This window comes from Malania oleifera, chromosome 7 (assembly GCF_029873635.1).
Source record: "Malania oleifera isolate guangnan ecotype guangnan chromosome 7, ASM2987363v1, whole genome shotgun sequence".
In the NCBI taxonomy this organism is placed as follows: Eukaryota; Viridiplantae; Streptophyta; class Magnoliopsida; order Santalales; family Ximeniaceae; genus Malania; species Malania oleifera.
The window spans coordinates 69,497,722-69,521,400 of record NC_080423.1 but is presented as its reverse complement, the minus strand read 5'-3'; positions in this window follow the sequence as shown (position 1 = coordinate 69,521,400).

Below are 23,679 nucleotides of genomic sequence, written 5' to 3'. Positions count from 1 at the left end.
CATGGATGTGTACTAGATGTGGTCTCTGAAGGAGACTGCTTGATACGTGAACATGATTCAGGAAGTGAAGAGATAGATATATTGATTTATGTGATTATTTTATGGTTTATTATATAGTATAAAATGTTATTTATATGAAGCACGCATTAAATGTTATATATATATATATATATATATATATATATATATATGATACACTAAAACTCATTAGCTACACATTGATAATAATTTATTCCATCCTTACTGAGAGGTGTCTCACCCTATCCATATCTAACATTTTTCGGATACCATATGGAAATGATAGTAATCGGAGTGGGCAATGGAAGCGTGGGTGGGATAGAAGGTCCTTGGTTAGAATTGTTCATATTTTATTTATGTTTTTGATGACCTAAGAACCTTATTGTTGTATTGGGATTTTTTTGTAATAAAGGTTAATTTTTAGTGCTTTGGTAATTGTTATAGAGATCTTCCATTGTTTTGTTATATCGTATTAGAGATTTATTTTAAATAATACTTCGGACTCCAGTTTTGGGTTCAGGGCGTTACATGGGCGTTCTTGCTGAGCTGCTATTTATGGACATTCTTATCGAACTGCTTTACATGGACATTCTTACCGAGCTGCTCTTCATGGGCGTTCTTGCCGAGCTGCTCTATATGTACATTCTTGCTGAGCTGCTCTACATAGGCATTCTTGCTAAGCTACTCTTCATGGGCATTCTTGTAGAGCTACTCTGCGTAGGTATTCTTGTGGAGCTGCTTTTCATGGGCATTTTTTCCGAACTGCTGAGCTATTGGGCATTCTTGCTGAGCTGCTCTTCATAGGCATTCTTCTTGCCTCACAAGCTTTGCTCGTCAGTTGGGCCGATTTTACCTAATGAGTTGTGCTCATTTGTTGCACTGCCTTCTGGCCTCACAACCTTTGCTTGTTAGTTGGGCCGATTTTGCCTAATGAGTTGTGCTCATTTATTGGGCAACCTTCTGACTTCATGAACTTTGCTCGTCAGTTGGGCCATTGTTGCAGAGTTTAGAGGTCCTCCCATTATATATTGATTGCACCTGCATAGAATCAAAATTTCTTGTTACTTGTGCCATACTTGGGGAATTTGAGATTTCTTGGGACTCATGGTCACATTTATTGGGTGTCCCCTATGGTTGGGATGTGTGCTCACGTGGGGCTTCGTTGGTGTGTGTCTAGTCAGCTTCTGTGTCTGGCAGGATATGTATCTTTCTTGGGCAGTGTGCTTGTAGGGGGACTTGCATTTTTCCATCGAGATGCTAACTAATTAGTACTTTCCCGCCTTCTCTAGACCTTCTTTAGATGTGCGCTTTCTTGGAATTTGAGCGAGTTTTCCTCTATAAAAGGCGTTCATTTGCTCATTTGTTCTTTGTCCCAATCGAGAGGTTCTCTGCTAGGTACATTTTTTCTACATTTTTCCCTTTGTGTCTTTTCATTGCTTTTGTTTGGCATTTGTATGTTAATTTTTGCTTTATTCTTAACTTGTTCTTGATGTTCTTCGCATTGTTCTTCGTGTTCTTCATTTCTTTTGATTGTGTTTATAGAAAAACTGTAGAAAATAGGCATTGTTGATCCAAATCATTGAGTGGTGTAAGTTTTTTTTTTGTGCTTTGCCTTTTAAGCTTAATTCCCATGAAGTCCTTGGGGCTCAATTGAGGCCTCCGGTTACCTTACGGACTACTCGATGTTACCTTTTTCCACAAGATATGCATAATGTAAATCGCTTATTCGCTATTCTTGATAACATTCATATTAGGTTGCCTGTCAATTCTGAGTATGCTATAGAACCTAGGCCCAATGAGATATGCTAGTACACTGACTTCCTTGATCTAGGTCTCAGGTTGCCCTTTCATCCTTTCTTCCCTAACGTGTTCCATTTTTATAGAATAGCTCCCTTGCAGCATTTCCCCAATTCTTACTTGTTATTAGTGTCCTTTGTCGTCCTCCTGCTAAAATGAGGTCATCTGCCCATAGTGGCTCTGTTTCAGAGCTGCTTTCACACGAGGACACACTCTGTAGAGGAGGATGTTGGTTTAACAAGATTAAATCTCATTTTGATGATAACAAATCAAGGTTACTTAACATTTCTATGCAAGTTTGAATATTAGGACTTAAGTGATCTTATGATTTCAAGTGGATATACTTGAAGAATCTGAGTGGAAAATTACACTAAAGGCAATAAGACATGATAAACATGAAGGTTCAAGTCACGTGAGACATGAAGCTTGTTGAAGCAGTGCAAAAAGCTCAGAAGACATGTTGGAAGCTTCACAACATGAAGACTTAGACACTAAGACAGGAAAATCATATGAAAGTCTCATGTAAGTACTTCAAAAATCAATATTGATTGATTGAAGCTCCTAAGAAATGTCATTGAACTTAGATACTTGATTTTATTCAAGGAAAATATTTTCTCAAAGTCCAAAATGAGTTTTCAAATATATGAATTAAGTTTGGAACCAAAAATAATTGAAAAAAAATTTGCTGAAAGGACAGGAAACTGATGATAAATCATCTAGCGACTATTGTGCTTCCATGTTTGAAAATATTCAAATCGAATAGGCACAGGCGACTGAACTATCGAGTACAGTTGACTGACTTCATTCTGACTTTTAGAATACATTGACTTTAAAGGAGCTTACGCGATCGACCCTTGGGGACAGGCGACTAATGCGAGTGTTTAAACGTTAAACAATGCTGATGTTATTTCCAAATCTTTCATGAATGGTTTCCAAATTAAGAGAAAATTTAAGGGAAAGTTTTTGAAACCCTAGTGCTCTATTTAAACATATTATTCTTGCATGTTAGGGTAATGAACACGAATTGAAAAGCAATGGAATGCACAACTCTCTTCTATTCTCTTTGCTGAAAGGCTACTGCCGTGTCTTGATTCTTTCACTTGGAAAACACTAATTTGATCTTCAATCTCACATCTTTCAATCAGTTCGGGTGATATACTTTGAGATTCAACTTTAATATTGTTTTTGAAGTATTATTTTGGAATCTAACTTGTACTAATCTGCTCAATTAAGGAGCCTTTTCTTGTACAAGCAAGTATTTGTTGTTTCTTGTATTTTTGATGATTCAGGGGATTGGTTCGTTGCCTAGAGGGTGTGGATTCTCGTTAGAGAGGAAAACTCCACCTTTGAGGGAGAGAGGGTGTAACTTCCCCTAGTAACGAAGTTGGTAAAGGAAATCCTCGCAGCATGTTGCTGGAGGCAAGGACGTAGGCTGCGGCCGAACCTTATAAAAACAACGGTGTTCAGCTTCCTCTTCCCTACTCTTTTTATTTTATGCAAGTTATAAACTACGTGCATGATTTTATTTTTATAAGAACTTGCTGAATATTTTCTTGTGCTTAATATTAAATCTTGTTGAATATTTGAGGTTGGGCTAAATATTTGAAAATCTGTTGAAAAGAGGAATCTTTTTAAACATAGTGAACCTGCTGAACATATTTTGTTTGAGATCAAACATATATATCAGTTGTATAAGCAAAGCATTGATTTGACCATTCAGAAAAGTTAACAACTTTGAGTTTGAAAATATATAGTCTGAGCATTTACTTGTTTGTGAACACATTTTCTGAATAAAGTATATGTGCTGAAGCTAAACAAGCATTTTACAAAATCCGTTTTGAAAGAAAATACATGTGCTGATAGTTTGATCTTAATATTGATTTTTATTAAGGCATAAATCAATCACTGAATTTATTTTTGAGTACATTATTGTGAATCTTCTTGAATTAAGTTGAAATTTATAATACAAACAAGCTCTTAACTGAATGTGTTATCTCATATTGTAAATTTAGTTTATATATCCATATTCATATCTAAAGGCTTGTAATTACCATAGTTCTGATTGCTATATATCTACATATATACATATATATATATATATATATATATATTGGAATTATTAAGGGTTGAAGTAATTAAAATTTAATGAATAATTTTTAAATAATCCAATTCATCCCTTTCTTGGGAATATATCCTAATTTCAATTGGTATCAGAGAGTAGGTTGTAGTATATCCTAACAAGTAGCTACAAAAAGATCTCCATGGAAAAGTTAGGAGTATCTCCGTTTGGCGAAGGCCAATCTTCATCTAGACCTCCCCATCTTTTGTGGTGAAAGCTACTCCTTCTGAAAGCAACGAATGAGAATATTTTTGCTAACCATGAATTATAAAGTATGGAAAGTAGTCACACATGGTGACTTGATTCCCACAAAATCTATAGACCACAAAGAAGTCCCTAAAGAAGAAAAAGAATGGAATGATATAGACATGAAACAAATTCAAATTAACTCTAGTGCAATGAATATGTTGTATTGTGCCTTAGATGCAAATAAATTCAATAGAGTTATGAGTTGTAAATTAGCTAAAGAAATTTGGGACAAGTTAGAGGTTACCTATGAGGGAATTATAGATGTTAGGGATAGCAGGATTGACATGCTCACCAGTGAGTGCGAAACCTTTAAGATGAACCCAAAAGAATCCATCACCAGTATGTACACTAGGTTCACCCATATAATTAATTCCCATAATGCACTAGGAAAGAGCTATTCTACCTATGAGATGTTTAGGAAAGTGCTTAGAGGCTTCCTCCTATTTGGGAACCTAAGGCCACTGCCATAACAGAAGGCAGAAATCTAAAAACCACTTCCTTAGATGAATTAATAGGTTCGCTTCTCACGTATGAGATGACGATGAATGGAAGAGCTACTGAGGGTAATAAATAAAAGAAAACAATAGCCCTAAAAGCTTCAAATGATAGTTTTAGTGAGGAAAAGGATGATGAGGAAGAAGACGATGATCTAGCCTTGTTCATTAGATGGTTAGGAAAATTCTTTAATAAGAACAAGAGACTCGCTAGAAAATTCAGAGGATCAAAAACAGATAAGGGAGAGACTAATAAGGAAGAAACAATTTTTTGGCCTTACAAGGCTTAAAATCTTGTTTTGATAATAAAAAAATAATATGAATTTAACATTTTTGGTTAAGTGATGATATTTCATGATTCAAGTATGTGAACACAAGGTCAAATGCTCAAAAGGATCATTCAAAGCTTATGTTCCAAAGAAAGATGATCAAATGAAACTTAAAGAGTCAAAGCATGGATTCAAAGATGTCCTAATAAAGCTTGAAGATTATGAGAACATGGATGTTAAAGAGAACTTGCTAAAAACTTAAAGTATATTAAAGCTTGAAGAAAAGATGGAGCCAAAGGAAGACAAAGCAAAAGAACTCAAAGAAAGACAAGCATGAAGACTTAAGAGCTTAGAATGTCAAAAGTCATAAGAAGTCTTTATGTAAGTACTTCGTATTTAAATATCTCTTGAAATATTTTTAAAACTCTTCTAAGGTTAATTATGGACTTAGAGACCTTATTTCAAAACTCAAAAAATGTTTTATAAGAAATCAAAGCAAGAGAGCAAAAAGGATTTTTGAAACCAAAAATGAAAATTTTGAAGTTGGTCTGCCCAGACAACTGAGATGTACTCTTAGAAGTTTGAAATGCACCCTTCAATGACTGAAGTTTTACTTCAAATGTCTGAAGAATTTCTTCATAAGACTGAATAATTAGTTTGGTTAACTGAAGATTTATTGGTTGAAACTCAGAGCAAGCAGAACACCCTCAGAAGACTAAACCGTTAGTTCAGTCGTCTGAGCAAGGACTTCAGAAGACTAAACCTTTAGTTTAGTTATCTAACCCTGTGTCTAGACTATATTTTTCACTACTTTAAGGAACGTCAGAAGATAGAACCCAATAGTATAGTCTGTTGACCTTATAGGTCACGTCCGGTTTTGATTATGACAAATACTCATTGCAACTAATGGATGTTTGAGGTTTTATGCAGGAACTTATATTGGGAAATCACAATGCACAAAGAGAGAGTGAAGTTGAAGACCTATTTTGTAATTGTATTGTATTTTATATTTATTCAAGGGTCTGTAATAGTAATTAGGACATTTGCTTTGTAATAAGCACACACATCACATGTATGATTTATTACGTAAGTTCAAACCAAATACGAACTAAAAGTGACCTTAGAAGGATGTTAGGGTTTCGCCGACATTGGATCCTTTCGGTGTCTTGATTTTGGACATAAATAATCCTAGGACACTCACCTTTTGCACTTGCATGTATTTGGGATATGAATAGGGTGAATGTGTATTGAAACGGGACTGAAATGCACACTTTGTGCACTTTCGGTCGACCGGCCAAGGCAGTTCATTTTTCCCTGGTCGACCGAAACAGGTCTGGGTCAACAGTTGACCAAGATCCTAGTCGACCAAACCAATGCACTTCCAAACCCCCCGGTCGACCGAAACTCTCTCGGGTCAACAATTTGACCATCTGGTTGACCGAACCAGCTAGTTCAAAATGGCCCGGTAGACCGAACCTCAGTAAAATGGAAAATCGCCTTTGGAAAGGCACTTTCGGTCGACCGACCATTCAGTTAAAAAATGCTCTGGTCGACCGAACCATATGAGATCTGGTCGACCAAAATTGTTCTGGTCGAGCGGACCTCTTGGGTTGCCCTAATTTTTACCGTAGTTAAATAATTTTTTAATAGGGTTAAAATATTTAAAATGTCATTAAACTTTCCTAATAATACCCAATAGGTCTCTAACGGTCATATTTCTTCCCATGTTTATATATATGAGATCATTTGTGAAAATTAGTGTGGGATTAGCTACTTTGATTTGGAGAAACTCTCTGAAATTTCCAAATCTTATAATACTCATATCTTAACCCCAACAACTCAACTTACCTTCTTTTTTTGCTCAAACTCTCTCTAAGTTGATTGAGTGCTTGATTAGAAAGGTTTGCTCTCCTTGCTCTTGTAGTTTGATATAATTTTCTTGAGAGCTAAACGTAAGTATTCTTAGGGGACTTTGTTAATAAGTCTCTCCTAAGAAGACTTATATAAAACTTTTGAGTATTGCATATTCATTGCAATATCTTGAGAAGTTTGTATTTGTTTTTGGATTGCAAAAATTTTCAAACATTTTCAAATATCTATTGTGCCTTTACCTTGAAAGATATTTTAAGAGATATTTGTTTGTGTGATAGTGATCTTAGTTGCAATATTCACTCACTTATTTATTATTTGCTGAATACAAAGATTACACATCTTTTGCAAACCAAGCATATGCATCATTTGATATTTACATGTTTGAGACATCCTGCTGATTGAAATAGTTGAGACTTGACATCTTTGTGTGAACTTATTGCCTGAATATCTTGTGATACAAAGATTGCTTGATTGATACTCTCACGCACTCATTACACTGATAGTAAACATATACATATATGAGAGTTGAGATATTGGACCACATTGAGCTTACATATTAATTCATATTGTGGTGTATGTAATTGTGCGTATTTGGGTACATATCTGCTTTACACGAAAGCATAATCACTGTACCATTTGATTGTAATACACATCTGTTGTATTTCTAGGCACGGGCCTGAAGAGGGAGACTAGCCCTGGAATAGTCCCGAATTGGCTTAGACCCGGTTAGGAAAGTTAGGTGCATCGTCCTATTAAGGTGTATAGGTTGAGGTCAGCCCCGCTAATTGACCTAGTTAAGGTTGAGGTCAGTCCTATGCTAATTGACCTGGTTGTAATCGGTGTCGCTCCACCATTAAGTGAGCTATTAGTGGAATCCTTGAGCTTACGAGCTAGAGGCGGGGACGTAGGCACAGTTGGCTGAACCCCGATAACATATCGTGTGTTTGTGTATATTGTCGCATTTTATATTTACAGCACGTGTATGTTATTATGTGAATGATGTGCTTGATTTAAATTTCCGCATATTATATTTATCGGCATATTTGAAGCTGGATAGAAAGACCCCAGGTTGTAAAACTCAGCTAACATCTAGTTCAACCTAGGAGAAAAGTTTAAAATTTCAATTCACCCCCCCTCTTGGGAATACACCAATTCTAACACAGTCGTCTGAACACTGTTAACGACTATAAATTTTAAATTTTTTAATTTGCAAATAAAGGTTGCTTATCCCCCAAATTTTATAAAAATTTGGAAGATACTTCAAGTAAACTTGGGCAATAAGAAATCACTTTTCTAAGCCTATAAATGCATGGTTTTGCAAATTAAATTAATACCAAGAAAGAAAGAATTGAAAAATCTGCTGAAAGCCATCTTGCAATCAAAGCTCTCTCTTGCTCAAATCTTACTCAACAGATGTGCTAAATTTTTGAAGTGCTGGTCATCACACTACTAAGTTCTGAGTTGCTAAATCTCATCTAGAAGGAACTTGGTGAATTCTTCTCTTGAGTTTCAATTGTATTTCATATTGATATTTAATTATTAAAGTACATAGTGATTGAATTTGTACTAATCTACTCTATGTGAGAGTGTTCTTGTACGCAACTTTTGTTTCTTGTTTCATAATGATTCCAGGTTGTTGGATTATTGACCGAGCATGGGGTATCACTTGGATAGGTCTTGCTCTAGCCAATTGAAGAAGTAATCGAGCGTGGAGTATCGCTTGCAGAGGTATAGCTCTAGCCTATTGAAGGAGTTACCGAGTGTGGGGTATCACTTGGAGAGGCGTTGCTCTAGCCTTTTGAAGGAGTATGTAAGGTTTACTCCACCTATAAAGGAGTGGCACAGTGGAATCCTTTGGTGGTATTGGCCAAAGGTGAGGACGTAGGCTAGGGATAAGTCAAACCTCATAAGAAACGTGGTGTCACTCTTTTTCCCTATTCTCTTTACTTTTCTAGCATATATAAACTGCGTGGATGTTTTAAATTTCATGATCATAAATACTACGTAGTTTGGAAATTAAGTAAACTAAAGCTTAATTTGTTTTTGGGATTGTAGAAACCGAAAGGGAGTACGTTAGTTGATCAATAATTTGCGAAAACCATAAGGGAGTACGTTGATTAGTCAACACCCAAAACCTATTAAAAAGTCTAAGCTTTTAGAAAGAGTGTTGGGTTTAAATTGTGCATCGTATTGAGAAAGCAAATTCATTAATACAAGGATTGAATCAAATTCATGTACACAGGGCAGCAAACAAACAAATACTTTGAATTCTTGTAAAAGCTGAGAATTGCCATAGAGTTGCATAGTATATCTTGATTGAATGTATTTTGGTTGATTGGTTTGTGATTTGAATAATTAAATAAGTCTTGCTGGGTATTAGCTGAATTAATAAGAGGTTAAGACCTGAATTAATAAGAGGTTAAGAATTCAAGAAAGGAGTTAAAAGAAATTTTAGTAATCTAATTCACCACCTCTTGGTACAACTCCTTAACTTTCAATTAGTATCAGAGCGAGGTTGTAGAAAAACCTAACTAGTAGCTACATAAAGATATATATGGCACACCTAGGAGTAGCTCCCTTTGGAGAGGGTCAATCCTTAACTAGGCATCCTATCTTTTGAGGTTTAAATTATACATTTTGGAAACAAAGGATGAGAATTTATATTCAAACAATGGATTGGAAGGCTTGGAAGGTTGTCACACATGGTAACTTAAATCCTACAAAACTTGTAAATGGCAAAGAGGTACCTAAGGAAGAAAAAGAGATGACCGAAATAGATCACAAAATGTTGCAAGTAAACTCAAGTGCCATTAATGCACTATATTGTGCCTTAGATGATAATGAGTTTAATAGGGTCATGGCAAGTAAGTCTGTTGACCCTATGGGTCATTCCCAGTTTTGAAAATGACAAATACTCTTGGTAATTAATGTTTTCCAAGTTTGTGTGCAGGTTCATATTGGCGAAATCAGTTGATGACACATGAAGACTTGAAGAAAACAAAGACCCTGAAGCTTTCTTATTATTGTACTTTATATTATTGCTTTATTCGGGTCTGTAATAGTAACATTAGGAAAATAAAAATATGCCTTATCTTTTTAAATATATATGCTCACATGAATAGGGTGATTGCATAAGGAAATAGAATTGAAATGTATGAAAAAAACATGTTTGGTCAATCGAACTTAAAAGCATATTTTCTCACGGTCGACCGAACCGGCCTGGTTCAATAGTTTGACCATGGCTCGGTCGACTGAACCAGACCAGTGCAATTATGCTGGTCGAGCGAACTGCCCTAAGGTCAACACTTTGACCTTTCGGTCGACTGTGTAGGAAGTACTTCAACGCCCTAGTCGTCCGAATGTCCTCGCGAGATGCCACAACTGTCTGGTTGACCGAATTGACTTCTTAGTTCAAAGTGTCTCAGTCGACCAAACCACGCTAAAATGGAAAAATCGCCTTGGAACCCTTAGTCTAGTCGACCAAACTCTCAATTCAAATTTCTCTTGGTCGACCGAACTTGGTCACCTAGTCAACCGAACCTCAAGTCTGGTCGACCAGTGCTCTTAGGTTGGAAAATTTTTTTATTGCAGTGAAAATTTTTAAACAAGGTTAATTGTGCTAAAACGTTTTAAAACAATACTAATAGTACCCTTGGTGTTCCCAACGGTCATAATTTTGTCTATGCCTATATATATCTCTTCATTTGCAAAATTAATGCAAGATTAGCAAAATCATTAAAGCCAAAATTCTCTCAAACTCAAAAATCATTTTATAGCCTATACTACTCCCAAACACTTATACACTTAATTCTTATTGATCCTTCAAGTGTTGTGAGTATTTCTAAAGTATTTGAGCTTAATCTCACTAGATAGTACTCTCATTTGCTATATTGTTTGATTGATTTTATTTGAGAGTATAAGCTTAAGTTCTTCAAACGATTTTATTTGATAAATCTTGTGTGGGAAAACTTAGAAGGTTGTGGTTCTTGCATTGTCATTGCAAGACATCTAAACCTATATTTTTGTGAGCAAAATCATTTTCAAAACTTGTATTCAATCACTCCTTGTGCTTAGTTAATTGAGAATATCTTGTTGAGTTTGTTTGAATCAACTAGCTAGCATATTTGAAACCTTGATCTAATTTTGTAATAGTCGCATACCGTGTTTCAAATCTTGCTTTGATATACACTCTAGATCTGGACTAATAATCTATACTTATTTGAGTGTTCATCACACATTAGAGCACATAGCATATTTACATATCATTCGTGCTTGCAATATTGCTTGAGTTATATTGTTGTACATATCTTCTTGTGAAGAAGTGTATTTTCATGTGCAAAAAAAATTTTCACATCATTTGTTGTATTCCAAGCGTGGGCCTGAAGTGGGAGACTAGCCTAGTAAATAGTCCTAAACTGGATTAGACTCGGTTAGGAAAGTTAGGTGCGCCATCCTAGTAAGGTGTGTTGGTTAAGGTCAGCCCCTTGAATTAACCTGGTTGTAACTGGTGTCGTTACACCCATTAAGTGAGCTTTAGTGGAATCTTCAGGCTTGCGAGCTAGAGGCGGGAACATAGGCAATTTGGTCGAACCTTGATTGTATATTGCATGTATTGTTTACTTTTCCACACTTTACTTTTACACGTGTATGTTTATTTGTTAATTGCATAGACTAACCCTAGGTTGTGTAATACTGCTGTTAAACCGATTGACCTAGGTGATAATTTTTAAATTCTCAATTCACCCCCCTCTTGGGATTGCATCAAAGTTAAAAATTGGTATCAGAGCCTCGTAACTTAGACTTAGATGTCATTTAGTAAAGGATCATGATGGCTTGTGTTGGTGCATCCCCTTCATGTGAGGGAAGATTGGTCACACACCCACCAGTATTCTGTGGTGACAACTATGCTATATGGAAACTCAGAATGACGGTGTATGTGAAAGCTTTAAATTGGAAATTTTGGAAAGTCATTGATGAGGGTAATTATGTGCCTATGAAATCTACTGGGTGTATTGATGTTCCTAAATCTTGGTGTGAACTGAATGATCATGATAGGAATTTAGCGCAGGTAAATTTCGATGCAATGAATACCTTACTGCGTGCTTTAGATTCTAATGTGATAGTTATGGTGCAACCCCAAGGGGGGGGGTGAATTGGGTATTTAAAAAATGTTACCTAGGTCTCCAGATTTTAACAACAATGTAATTTGGCATAGGGTCAGTCTATGCAATCATCAAACAAACATACACATGCAGTAAATGTAAATTGTGGAAATGTAAAGAACACGCACGATATGTTATCGAGGTTTGGCCAACAGTGCGTACGTCCTCACCTTGGCCACACCAGCACAAAGATTACCACTATAATGCTCACTTAAATGGGTGAAGCGGAACCTATACAAACTAGGTCAATTCAAGGGGCTAACATCAACCGACACGCCTTAATAGGATGGTGCACCTAGCTTTCCTAACTGGGTCTAAGCCAATCAAGGACTATTCCACAGGGCTAGTCTCCCTCTTTAGGTCCAAGCCTGGAATACAACCAATGTGTATAAATTGTTTGTACACGTAGATGCGCTTCAACACAAGCAGATGTGTGCACCAATATAGCTCAGTCAATAATGCAAGCACGAATGATATGTAAATATGCTCAGTGCTCTAATGTGTGCTAAACACTCAATCACATATATATATATATATTTTTCATTCCAGATCTAGAGTGTATGTATAAGAAAGATTTGAAACACACTATTTTGAATTTCACAAAATTAGATCAGGGTTTCAAATATGCTAAGTAAGATAAATCAAACAAACTCAATAGGATATTTCAATGTATAAAACACAATGGAGTTGTTTGAAAAACTAGCTTTTGTAAATGATTTTTACACACAAAATCTAGGTTTAGGTAACTTGCAACAATGATGCAAGAACCAAAACCCTTAAGGTTTTTCCACACTAAATTTATCAAATAAAAACAGTGGAAGAACTATAATGCTAAACTCTTAAAGAAAATCAATCTTGCAAATAATCCAAGTGAGAGTTCTAGCAAAGTAGGTTAAGCATAATAGCCTTGAAATACTCACAATACTTAGAGAAATCATGAATGAGAAATATGTGAGTGCTTGAAAGAATATTTGGCTAATATAGGGTTTTTAGGGTTTTGAGAGTTGAGAGAATTTTTACCCTAATCAAGTTTGCTAATCCTTGCTAATTAAGACAAATGAACTGGTATATATAGGCAAGGAGGATTTTTTTATCATTGGGGACATAATTGGTATAATTAGAATTGTCTAAATGACCATTAAGAAAATTAACCCAGTTTACCCCATTTAAAAATCAGGTAAAAATTATTTTAACCCGTGAGGTTTGGGTACCTGGCCTGAGATTCAGGTGCCCGAATAGACACAGTCAAGAGATCAATTTTAAGAGGTTTGGGTGCCTGAATTGTGGTTTGGTTGGCTAAAACAAAGTCAGTAGCCAAATGTCCAAGGTTCAGGTGCCCGAAGTAAAGTTCGGTTAACCGAACCAGGTAGTTTGGTCACCCGAGCCTCTATTTGAATGTAAAAAAAGGTCACCCAAGTAGTTGAAAAGTGCTCTAAAAAGCATTCAGGTGCTCGAGGAAGATACGTTCCAAAGAGGTTCGGTCGCCTGAAGCTAAGTCAATATGTTGACTTTGTTCGGTCGCCCGAGCCGCTTTACATGGCATAGGTTCGGTCGCCCGAACCCACTTAATTTTTATAATTTAAGTCCATGTTTTAGCCAGTTGTAATTCCCCTGATATGCAGATGATAATGGGGACCTTTGTGCATTTGTTTAGAGACCTAGGGTCTGTGTAGGCACCTAAAGTCTAACTATGGTCGTTTTGAGCATACCTACCTACCATGCATGATGCAAATTATTACAAGCCATACACACACATAGTTCATAATAAATTACATCCCAGAATGAAGAAATAATCAAATGAATACCAAATACAACACATATATCTTCATTCTTCGGCGCGAACACCTCACGTCATCATGACATGACTTTCAGTCCTAAAGCATGCACAAGGTGAACTTGCATGTAAGTCTCAATACAAACATCAGTACTAAGAGTATTTGTCATAATCAAAACTGAGTGTGACCAATAAGGTCAAAAATCTCCCCCTTTTTGATGATAACAAATACCTTATGCAAAGTTGGGTTCAGCTAAGAAAGGCTCCCTCTGACTTTATGCATAAGGATGATTAAAGTAATGAGTAATAAGAGATGAAGTATAATTAAGCACAGTATTACCCACTTTTGCCTTTTCTCCCCCTTTTGGCAACAGCAAAAAGGATTAAACAATAAAGTGCGAAGGCAAAGCATATCAATTAGATACAAGAAGTATATTGGTAAGAAAAAAAATTCGGCAGCATGTTGTTTTAAAGTAGACTATTCCCAATCATAATTCTGTACCCAAGTGACCTGTTTGGAGTTATAGTGAATAGTATATAGCGTATTTCAATCAATTAACCCAAACATAATATGCATCGAGGAATTATAAGTAGCATGCAGCACGTCAACAATCTTAGTGTTCTATACTCTCCCCAGTGGATGATTATGCAAGGATGAAGGTTAATTTTTCATTTGGTTTTCACTCATCGTTTCAAAAATATTTTTAAAGTTAATTTTATTATAATCTTCTTTGGTTTTCAAAACAAACAAGTATGCCCCTACGTGTGAGTCTGATACCAATCATTATAACTAAGTGGTAGAGAAGATACCAATTGTTAAAACAATACCACTAGTTATAAGGACATATTATCAGTTTTGAAATGAACATGATATCAAATATAAATTTACTAAGAAGTGCACATTGATACCAATTGATATTGTATTTTCTAAAATATACAACGGTGAAAGCATGATATATATATTTACATATTTATTTTCTCAGAGCCTAATGATTTTGAAATAAAGGACTCCCCCTAAGAATGTGCATTCTCTTTATAAATCAATTTGAGCAAAAATCAAAAATTTTCTTAGAAATGCACTCAAGTTTTAAGAAATTTGGCATTAATAAAATGATATTAAATTAAGTGTAAAGGTTTCAAAAATTTGGCAGCATATTGTCTAAAGATGTAAACAATTCATAAGAATCTGCCAGTATTCTAAATAAATGCACACAACTAGCCCCAAGGAGTTTAATCAAATAATGCAAATGAGACAGGCGTAAGAATTTGGATTTTAAGTATAGATCACATTTGCACACAACAAAGCACATCATCTCAACCATTTTGGGGCAAATGTCTACAGAAAATTTGGCAACATGCCGGCTGTAAACATGACATTTCCCAAAATTAACCTGCACAAAAACAGTTCTCAAATAGATAGTATTTCAAGAGTAAGGCATGCGAGAACCTATAGTCTACCAACAGGCAATTCTCAACCACTGCATCCACCATGCAGGAGGCATCTATTCTAAGCATGTATTTTAATAAAGTAATCATTTAAACACAAACACATGCAAACCAAAGTCCTGCATATATATATATACATCATAATCAAATAGCATAGTTACCATATCATAGTATCTGTGTGTGTGTGGTGAATGTGAAAGTCGAATAGAAACAGATATATAAGCTGTTTTAAGTATAGGTACAGACCCAATAAAAGAGATGTAACTGAATAACATAGAGAGTAAAATACGAAGTTGTAGAATGACAGACTAGATCCTTATGAAGCACTCCTAGGTCTCTCCGTCGTCATGATCATCATATCCCTCTTCCCCACTCAGCTCCATCTGGTCGTCCTCACCGATATCCTCATCATTCACCTCACACAGTCGCTCACCAAGGATGTGGAAGTTAGCCCACAGCGCGGACCGAAAATCAGTGAACTCGCTATAAAAGGAGTCAAGTCTAGCCTAAGAAGAAGATGCCTGCTCAGTCATGGAGACTCAAAACTCCTAAAACGAGGCAGAGAGATTGGTGATGGATGCCATGATCTCGGCGGAAGATTGTATATGGGGCAGCTCCTACGGGACCTCCTGAGCTCCCAGCTCTCTCTCATGTGCAGTAGGCAACCACATGTTGCCAGTTAGCTCGTATCCCATCAACTTTAAGGTGGTCGAATTGAAAACATTGGATGGTCGTACTTTCTTGATGGTGGCAAGTGGTGACCTATTCAGTCTCTCCCTAACAAATATCTTAGATAAAATCCCACCGTAGCGTAAAATGATCCTCTTTCCCACGGTTTTGACAAAGAGCCACGGCAGGATCAATCTAGGCAGGTCTAGCTTCTTCCTGGTGAAGAGGCACCACATGACAAAGCAGTCCAAGTAGGACACATGGTCCCTCGATCCTGACTTGGGCAAAATATTATAGGAGATCAGGTGGTGTACCACCTTTGCCTCTAAAGTCAAGGATTTGTAGCTGGGGGTATGGGTCAAATTAGCTATAGGACGTGCCATTACCAAGTTAACAAAAGTACTCACAGTGAAGTCCTGCTCGGTTATCCAGGTGGAGGAAGAATTGGGGCTGATGAAGTCGCCATGCTGGATATCAAAAGTCTCTGCCAAGTATGCATCATCGAAGTGGATTTTTGTCTCCAGCACCCTGGTGTAGTAGCCCTGGCCATCCTAGGCAAGGTTGGCATAAAAGAGCTGAACGAGCAGCAGGTACATCCCCCTGGGTTGAGGGGCAATGAACTCATACCATCCTTGATATCGAAACATGTTAAGGAAATTGTTGAAGTGAGTTTGCATGAAATCGATATCAAGAATCTTTCCTAGAATGGGATCCTTCAGACGAAACACCCTCTCATACTTTATTCGCCGATCGGGTGTGGGAAACCATTGATCCAATGGAGCACCCACAGCAACACGTCTCTTTTCTCTGGCCATGGGAATGAATTTGTCTTAGGGCTAGGGAAGGATGTGAGCGAGGAAACTAGGAAGGCTCTCAAGAAAATGGAAGAAAGGAACTGAAATTAGTGGAAAACCATATATATGAGCGCGGTTCGGGCGCCTGAGCCTTGGTTCAGTCGCCCAAACAACCTTAATTACGAGGGCTCTCTGAGTCTGTTCGGTAGCTTGAAGATATGTTTGGTCGGCTGAATTTCAAGTGCCAATTTTGTATTTTAGAGGGTCGGCCGCCCAAATAGTTTTTGAACTAAGTCAATCAGTCGCCCGAAGGTCTCAGTTTGGTAGCCCGAATATATACTCGGGGACCCGAAGATGATTCAACAGCCCAAGCGAGTTTGAACATGGGGATTTAGCCACTTGAGATGTGGTCAACGGCTAGGTCAACCTTATGGTTTGGTCGACCGAAGTACAAATGTATTGATGGGTTCGATCGCCCGACCATGGTCCACTTGTCCTTATTTGATCTGTTTTTTAAAGCAAGAGACCTTATGAATTATCTGTAGGGGTTAGGACAATGAATTGGCTACAAGGTAATATTGGGACAAGATCAATGAGCCCCAGGCCACTACCTAACCTTTTAGAGAATGCTGCACCCTACGGCTAATCCTAACTACTAAGGAAGAGCTATGTGATCATGTAATTCCTGTTTGAGCAAGTCCTTCCTTTTCATTCTTAACCACCCATACCATTTTTCTTCCTTTTGTCTTTGATAGGTTAGGAGTTGATGGTTCTTTGACTTTCCATACTTGTTTGGGTTTCACACCTTTTCTTTTAGACGGGCAGTCAAATTTTGTGTGCCCCTTCTTTTACATAAGATACATATGGTGTGAGTGTATGGACTAGAGGAGGTACTGGCATAGTTTTTCGATTATTTTACAAAGTACCCCATGTATAGGTTCTTTCTTTTCTTATTTTCAATCCCATTATAACCTATACCTTCTTTGTCTAAGGTCATCTTTTGTGCACCTAACAGTTTATCAAAGTTTTCCTTGCCTCTAGTGAACGTATAGTGAACGTATAGATGATCTTAGATTGGTCTTCTATTTTCTTCTCTAGATCTTGAATTTTTGAGTTTTCCAAATTTTTACAAACATTCTGAAGTTTCAAGAGTTCTTTAGACATATTGTTTGCTTTACTTTCAAGATCTGCAATCAAGTGATCTTTACTATCATCATTAGAAATTTTAGATTTCTAAATATTTAACTCATTTTCTAATGATTCATTCTTGCTTTCTAGACTATTAATTTTCAAAATATTTTTACTTTCAGCAAGAACTTTAGAGTCACATTCTTTCATGCATGCTTCATACTTGTTTTCCAAAGCAGAATATTTCTTGTTACATTTAACAAGTAACTTATGAGTCTTAAGATATTCAATTTGCAATTCCTCATAAGTAGGCATGCTCTCACTATCACTACTATCATATGATTCACAATCAGACATATCATTCAAATAAGTTTATGAATCATTTTCAGATTTGTCTACTAAAACAGAAGGAACTGAAATAACCTCATCATTTGTTAAAGCTACATAACACTGGTTACCTTTCTTAAGATTAGTGAAGCCTGAGTTGCATGGAGAGATAACTCCTTTTTGCATGGACGCACCATATCTCCACTCAAGTTCATCCCAAATTTGCTTTGTACCACTACAAGCCATAACCTCTCATAAAACGTTAGAATCTAAAGTATGCAGTAAGGTATTCATGGCATCAAAGTTTACCTGTACTAAGTGCCTATCATGATCATTCATTTCAAACTCAGATTTAGGAACATCAGTACACCCAATAGACTTCATAGGCACATAATCACCTTGATCAATGACTTTCCAAAATTTCCAATTTAGAGCTTTTAAATACACAGTCATTCTAAATTTCCATATAGAATAATCAATACCACAGAATACAGGTGGATCTGTGACTAATCTTCCCTCACAGGAAGGGGATGCATTAACATGAGCCATCATGATCTTTTACTGAATAACTTCTAAGTCTAAGTAACGAGGCTCTGATACCAACTGATAGTTATGGTGCAACCCCAAGAGGGGGGGGGGGGTGAATTGGGTATTTAAAAAATGTTACCTAGGTCTCCAGATTTTAACAACAATGTAATTTAGCCTAGGGTTTGTATATGCAACCATCAAATAAACATACACGTGCAGTAAATGTAAATTGCGGAAATGTAAAGAACACACACGATATGTTCTCGAGGTTCGACCAACAGTGCCTACGTCCCCGCTTTGACCACACCAGCACAAGGATTACCACTATAATGCTCACTTAAACGAGTGGAGCGGCACCTATACAAACCAGGTCAATTCAAGGGGCTGACCTCAATTGACACACCTTAACAAGATGACGCACCTAGCTTTCCTAACCTGGTCTAAGCCAATCTGAAACTATTCCACAGGGCTAGTCTCCCTCTTCAAGCTCGAGCCTGGAATACAACCAATGTGTATAAATTGTTTGTACACGTAGATGCGCTTCAACACAAGAAGATGTGTGCACCAATATAGCTCAGTCCATAATGCAAGCACGAATGATATGTAAATATGCTGAGTGCTCTAATGTGTGCTAAAGACTCAATCACATATATATATATATATATATATATATATTTTTCAGTCCAGATCTAGAGTGTATGTCTAAGCAAGATTTGAAACATACTATTTTGAATTTCACAAATTTAGATCAGTGTTTCAAATATGCTAAGCAAGATAAATCAAACAAACTCAATAGGATATTTCAATGTATAAAGCACAATGGAGTTGTTTGAAAGACTAGCTTTTGTAAAGGATTTTTGCACTCAAAATCTAGGTTTAGGTAACTTGCAACAATGATGCAAGAACTAAAACCCTTAAAGTTTTTCCACACTTGATTTATCAAATGAAATCGATGGAAGAATTTTAATGCTAAACTCTCAAAGAAAATCAATCAAACAAATAATCCAAGTGAGAGTTCTAGCAAAGTAAGTTAAGCACAATAGCCTTGAAATACTCACAATGCTTAGAGAAATCACGAATAAGAAATATGTGAGTGCTTGAAAGAATATTTGGCTAATATAGGGTTTCTAGGGTTTTTAGAGTTTAGAGAATTTTTACCCTAATCAAGTTTGCTAATCCTTGCTAATTAAGACAAATGAACCGGTACATATAGGTAAGGAGGATTTTTTGACCATTGGGGACATAATGGGTATAATTGGAATTGTCTAAAAGACCATTAAGAAAGTTAACCCAGTTTACCCCATTTAAAATTCAGGTTACAATTATTTTAACCTGCAAGGTTCGGGTGCCCGGCCTGAGGTTCGGGTGCCCGAAGAGACACAGTCAAGAGATCAATTTTAAGAGGTTTGGGTGCCCAAGTTGAGGTTGGTTGGCTGAAACAAAGCCAGTAGCCAAATGTTCGAGGTTCGAGTGCACGAAGCAAAGTTCGGTTAACCGAACCAGGTAGTTTGGTCGCTTGAGCCTCTATTTGAAGGTAAACAGACGGTCGCCAGAGTAGTTGAAAAGTGCTCTAAAAAGCATTTGGGTGCCCGAGGAAGATACGTTCAAAAGAGGTTTGGTCGCCCGAAGCTAAGTTAATATGTTGACTTTGTTCGGTCGCCCGAGCCACTTTACATGGCATAGGTTTGGTCGCTCAAACCCACTTAACCTTTTCAATTTAAGTCCATGTTTTAGCCAGTTGTAATTCTCCTGATATGAAGATGATAATAGGGACCTTTGTGCATTTGCTTAGAGACCTAGGGTTTGTGTAGGCACCTAAAGTCCAACTATGGTGTTTTTGAGCATACCTGCCTACCATGCATGATGCAAATTATTACAAGCCATACACGTGCACAGTTCATAATAAATTACATCCCAGAATGAAGAAATAATAAAATGAATACAAAATACAACACATATATCTTCATTCTTCGGCACGAACACCTCACGTCATCATGATATGACTTTCAGTCCTAAAGCGCGCACAAGGTGAACCTGCATGCAAGTCTCAGTACAAACATCAGTACTAAGAGTATTTGTCATAATCAAAACTAGGTGTGACCAATAAGGTCAACATAATGTTTTATGTGAGGTTATGACGTGTAGTAATGTTAAGCAGATTTGGGATGAACTTGAGAGGAGATATGGAGCGTCTATGCAAAAGGAAGTCATCTCTCCGTGCGACTCAAGCTTCACTGATCTTGAGGGAGGTAACCAGTGTTTTTTTGGTTTAACTGATAATGAGGTTATCTCTATTCCTTCTGCTTTAGTAGACCAATCTGAAAATGATTCATATGCTAAATTGAATGATATGTCTAATTTTGAATCATGTGATAGTAGTGATAGTAAAAGCATGCCTACTTATGAAAAACTACAAATTGAATATGTTAGAACTCATAAGTCACTTGTTAAGCTAACAAAAGATATACTGCTTTTAAGAACAAGTATAAGGCATGTGAATCAAAAGTTCTTGTTGAAAAGGAAAAATCATTTTAAAATCAAAGAGTTAGTAAACAAGAATGAAAAATTAGAAAAAGAATTGAATGCAATAAGATCTCAAACTTCAAATGATAATAATAAAGATATTCTTATTGCAAAACTTGAATGCAAAGCAAACAATATGACTAAAGAATTTATGAAACTTCAGAATGTTTACAAAGGTCTAGAGAACTTGAAAATTCAAGATCTAAAAAAGAAAATAGAAGACCAGTCTAAGATCATCTGTACATTCACTAGAGGTAAAGAAAATTTTGACAAACTCTTAGGTTCACAAAAGATGACCTTAGACAAAGAAGGTATAGGTTATAATGGGATTGAAAATAAGAAAAGAAAGAACCTATACATGGGGTACTTTGTAAGAGCATCAAAACACTATGCTAGTACCTCCCCCAGTCCTTACACTCACACCACATGTGTCTTGTGTAAAAATAAGGGGCACATAAAATTTGATTGCCCGTTTAAAAGAAAAGGTGTGAAACCCGAACGACTATGGAAAGTTAAAGAATCACCGACTCCTAACGCATCGAGAATAAAAGATAGAAAAATGTTATGGGTGGTTAAGAAAGAAAACCCCTTGAAATTCAAGGAAGAATTTACTCAAATAGGAATTACATGATCACATAATTCTTCCTTAGCATTTAAGATTAGCAATAGGGGGTGGTGTTGACGAAGGCTTAGGAAGTGGTTCGAGCTGAAAATGTAAAAACTTAGTATTTATCCACTACTCAAAATTTTACATACTAAGGATCTTGAAAAATTAAGCCATTATGGAAATTCAAGCAAAATAACCAATCTGAATTTAATGCATATATTCCTTGGTAGAAATATGAAATTATTGGCTACTCGAATAAAAATCCACTTCCAAATGGACATGGCATATTTGCCTTGTATTTAAATTTCAAGTTGCTTAACTCACGCTCAAATATGAATATCTAAAGTTAAGCATACCTTTTGTCCATTTCCCTAGCTTGTGGTTTAGGGAATCCTTCTCACACTATATATCATTTAATCCTAAACCCATCATTGAACTTAAAAGCCTAAATCACAATCAAGTCATCACTCTAGGACATATTAACTACCACGAATACTTTTTGAAAAATGTCCTACTTTTGAATACTCTCTTGAACTTAAATAAAATGTTTAATCTTTAAGAGTATTCATTCTTTACTTCTCACACAAAGCTCTAAAACTCTAAGTCAAACCCATTAGAGCTTTATATACTTAGGGATTAGTTGAATGGCTAAGTTGGGTGCACTAGGTCTCAATCTAGATGAATGCATAAAAGTTAAGTAGACCTATGCACGCATATGCAGTTTAAATCGAAAGTCATTCCAACTTGGTGCCTCTCACGGGCATTGAGATTCATAAGAAAAGAGGCATTGCTTATGACTTTTGAAAGAAATATTTATTGTAATTTTGGTCCTCTAAGCCTATTCATCTGAAGCCAAGCATATATCATTAAAAATTTAGATCTCTTGGCTAAATAATTTGAAAAAAAAAGAAAAAAAAGAAGAAAAAGGCATTAAATGAGTCAAGTGCATAATTGAGGGGGGGCATTTATCTTTCATATCCATATACATTAAAATGCTTTCAGTTTATTTATGCTTATATGTTTGTATGCTCTTGTGAGAACAACTCTGCACTAATCTCATAATTATCCATTGTTAGTTATTGTTCATATCATCTATTAGATAGTTCATATCTTTTATGAGTTGTTGATTGAACTACTGAAAAGCATGCTTTTGTTGAAAGCCTCCTGCATGGCGAATGTAGTGATATAATTTGCATGCTAGTTGTGGATATTACGTTGTTGTTTGTTTTATACAATTTATCTATTGAAAACAACCCACTATTAGGTACAGGTTTTATGGGAAAATATCCTATATACAACCAGCATCCTGCCGAAATTTTGCTAGGATTTTTCCCAAACCAAAACCTTGTGTTAAAGATGATTATGATAAAATTAACGTTAAAATACTTTTTGAAAGGATGAGTGAAACTCAAATAGAAAATTAAACTTCATCCTAGCATAATCATCAATTGTTTAGAAAGGCTCCAATCCATCCCTATAAGAAGCACATAAATGATTTATATGCATCACTTTCGTCTATTGAAATATTGAGGCTCTTCTGAAATCCCTAAACATTATATCCTGCACTTGAAGTTCTATGATTTGATATGGAATGTTCTTGAATCATAAACTACATAGCATGCCTTAATATATATTCTTTGATGCATCTATGGTCTATAGAGACAACTATATTGATAGTGATAAATATAGTTGATTAATAATCAGTATGGTTAGTTTAAGAGATTTAAAATGAATGGCTTATACTCTTGACATACTAAAATTAATCTTGATGAGTATAAGTAGCTTATTTCATCTAAACTATAATTCAAATTGAAAGGGGGGAGCATCTAAGCATAAATTCGTATTTTGTTTTACTCACAAATATTTTTAGCTTAGATCTATTGTGAACTCACTGTAGCATGTG